Raw genomic sequence first — 4,013 nt, 5'->3', positions numbered from 1 at the left:
CATACACATGAACACATTACCAGTGAAAAATCAATAATACTTGAACTAAGTACCTTACAGACTTTTTGTGAAAATCAGTGAGCAGAACATATAGAAAGAATTTGAAAATACTATCATACAAGTATAGTGGATGAAAGTGAAGTGAAAATAAATCATTGTGATGACAATGATAAAGATGATGAAATTTACAGCTATTCTTCAGTGACAATTTATAGCCAAATGTTCACTACATTTTCATTATATCCTATCTCACAGATAACTTATAATACCCCATGTTTCTTTATATCTGTTCTATATAAAATGTAAAAGCTCTAATAGTTAAATTATTTATTTCAATCTCACATTTCTTGTAATTAAGTGAGCTAGAATTACATCTAGCATTAACCCTAAATTTTCTCCAGCATGCTGGTACAATGAACCAAAATAAATCCATTCTCACTGCAAAACAGAATTTGAAGGACAGGTCTTCTAATTAGTTTCTGTCTTTGAAAATATTTATTATATTATGTTAGTCACCATACAGTATCTCCCTGGTTTCTGATGTAAAGTTTGATGATTCATGAGTTGTGTATAACACCCAGTGCACCATGCAATACATGCCCTCCTTACTACCCATCACCAGCCTATCCCATTCCCCAACCACCTCCCCTCTGAAGCCCTAAGTTTGTTTCCCAGAGTCCATAGTATCTCATGCTTCACTACTGCTTCTGATTACACCCCTTTCTTTATCCCTTTCTTCTCCTACTGATCTTCCTAGTTCTTATGTTCCATAGATGAGAGAAACCATACGATTATTGTCTTTCTCTGCTTGACTTATTTCACTTAGCATTATCTCTTCCAGTGCCATCCATGTTGCAGCAAATGTTGAGAACTCGTTCTTTTTGATAGCTGAGTAATATTCCATTGTATATATGAACCACAACTTCTTAATCCAGACATCTGTTGAAGGGCATCTCGGCTCCTTCCACGATATAGCTATTGTGGACATTGCTGCTATGAACATTGGTATACATATGGCCCTTCTCTTCACTACGTCTGTATCTTTGGGGTAAATACCCAGTAGTGCAATGGCTGGATCATAGGGTAGCTCAAATGTTAACTTTTTAAGGGACCTCCACACTGTTTTCCAAAGTGGCTGTGTCAATTTGCATTCCCACCAACAATATAAGAGATTTCCCCTTTCTCCACATCCTCTCCAACAATTGTTGTAGCCTGCCTTTTCAATTTTTGCCATTCTAACTGGCATAAGGTTGTATATCAGTGTGGTTTTGTTTTGAATTTCCCTGATGGGGAATGATTTTGAACATTTTGTCATGTTAGCCATTTGTATGTCTTCATTAGAAAAGTGCGTTCATATCTTCTGCCCATTTTTAAATTTGTTTATTTGTTTCTTGTGTATTGAGTTTGAGAAGTTCTTTATAGATCTTGGATACCAGTCTTTTATTTGTAGTGTCATTCGCAAATATCGTCTCCCATTCTGTGAGGTGCCTCTTAGTTTTTTTTTTTTTAAAGATTTTATTTATTTATTTAAAGAGATAGAGACAGCCAGCGTGAGAGGGAACACAAGCAGGGGGAGTGGGAGAGGAAGAAGCAGGCTCATAGTGGAGGAGCCTGATGTGGGGCTCGATCCCATAACGCCGGGATCACGCCCTGAGCCGAAGGCAGACGCCCAACCACTGTGCCACCCAGGCGCCCCCTCTTAGTTTTTTTGACTGCTTCCATGGCTGTGCAGAAGCTTTTTATCTTGATAAAGTCTCTCAAGTTCATTTTTTCTTTTGTTTCTCTTGCCTTTGGAGATGTGTCATGAAAAAGGTTGCTGTGGCCAATGTCATGGAGGTTGGTCCTTTGCTCTCCTCTAGGATTTTGATGGATTCCTGTCTCACATCGAGGTCTTTCATCCATTTAGAGTTTATCTTTGTGTATGGTGTGAGAGAGTGGTCAAGTTTCATTCTTTTGCATGTGGCTGACCAATTTTCCCAGCACCATTTATTGAAGAGATGGTCTTTTTTTCCGCTGGATGTTTTTTCCTGCTTTGTCAAAGATGAGTTGCCCAAAGAGCCAAGGGTCCATTTCTGGGTTCTCTATTCTGTTCCATTGGTCTATGTGCCTGTTTTTGTGCCAGGACTGTGCTGTCTTTGTGATCATAGCTTTGTAGTACAGCTTGACATCCGGCATTGTGATGCCCCCAGCTTTGTTTTTCCTTTTCAAAACAGTTCCTTGGTGTTGGGGCCTTTTCTGGTTCCACACAAATTTAAGGGCTGTTTGTTACAGTTCTTTAAAAAATGTCATTAGTATTGTGATTGGTATGTCTTTGAAAGTGAAGATTGCTCTGGGTAGCATAGACATTTTAACTATGTTTATTCTTCCGATCCATGAGCATGGAATATTTTTTGATCTTTTTGTGTCTTCTTCAATGTCTTTCAAGAGTGATCTGTAGTCTCTAGATTATAGTTCCTTTACGTCTCTGGTTAAGTTAATTCTGAGACAACATATCATTTTTTGTGCTATTGTAAATGGGATGGATTCGCTAATTTCTCTTTCTTCAGTCTTATTGTTCGTGTATAGAAATGCAACTGATTTCTGAGCATTGATTTTGTATCCCACCACGTTACTGAATTGCTCTATAACTTTTAGTAGTTTGGGGGTGGATTCTTTTGGGTTTTCCATATAGAGTATCATGTCATCTGCGAAGAGAGACTGTTTGACTTCTCCTTTACCAATTTGCCATTGATAAATACCTTTTTATCCATTTTTGTTGTCTGATTGCTGTTGCAGGGTCTTCTAGTACTATGTTGAACAATAATGGCAAGGGTGGACATCCTTGTCGTGTTCCTGATCTTAAGGGAAAGGCTCTCAGCTTTTCCCCATTGAGAATGATACTTGCTGTAGGCTTTTCATTGATGGTTTTTATGAGATTGAGGAATGTACCCTCTATCCCTACACTCTGAAGGGTTTTAATCAGGAAAGGATGCTGTATTTTGTCAAATGCTTTTTCTGCATCAATTGAGAATCTCATATGGTTCTTGACTCTTTTCTTGTTGATATGATCTATCACACTGATCGAATTGCAAATGTTGAACCACGCTTGCATCCCAGGGAAGAATCCCACTTGGTTGTGATGGATAATCCTTTTAATGTACTGTTGGATCCTATTAGCTAGGATCTTGTTGAGAATTTTGGTGTCCAAATTCATCAGGGACATTGGACTGTAATTCTCCTTTCTTTTTTCTTATAATAGTATTTTTTTATTATATTATGTTAGTCACCATACAGTACATCCCCGGTTCCTGATGCAAAGTTTGATGATTCATTAGTTGCGTATAACACCCAGTGCACCATGCAATACATGCCCTCCTTACTACCCATCACCAGCCTATCCCAATCCGCCACCCACCCTCCCAACTGAAGCCCTCAGTTTGTTTCTCAGAGTCCATAGTCTTTCCTTTTTGATGTGGTCTTTGCCTGGTTTGGGGATCAAAGTAATAGTGGCCTCATATAATGAGTTTGGTAGTTTTCCTTCTGTTTCTGAAACAGCTTCAGGAGAATAGGTATTATTTCTTCTTTGAATGTTTGACAGGATTACCCGGCAAATCCCTCAGGCCCTGAATTCTTGTTTTTGGGGAGGTTTTTGATCACTGCTTCTATCCCTTCATAATTAATATGTCTGTTTAAATAACCCGGCAAATCCCTCAGGCCCTGAATTCTTGTTTTTGGGGAGGTTTTTGATCACTGCTTCTATCCCTTCATAATTAATATGTCTGTTTAAATAATCAAATTCTTCCTGTTTCAGACTTGGTAGTTTATAGGTTTTCAGGAAGACATCCATTTCTTCCAGGTTGTTTAATTTATTGGCATAAAGCTGTTGATAAAAGTTTCTAATGATATTTCCTATGTCATTGATATTGGTTGCGATCTTTCCCCTTTCATTCCTAATTTTATTAATTTGGGTCCTTTCTCTCTTTTCTTCATTAAGTCTAGCCAGTGGCTTATCGTCCTTATTCATTCTTTCAGAG

The sequence above is a fragment of the Ursus maritimus genome, unplaced genomic scaffold (genome assembly GCF_017311325.1).
Source record: "Ursus maritimus isolate PB19 unplaced genomic scaffold, ASM1731132v1 scaffold_5, whole genome shotgun sequence".
In the NCBI taxonomy this organism is placed as follows: Eukaryota; Metazoa; Chordata; class Mammalia; order Carnivora; family Ursidae; genus Ursus; species Ursus maritimus.
Note: the sequence above shows the minus strand (reverse complement) of the source record.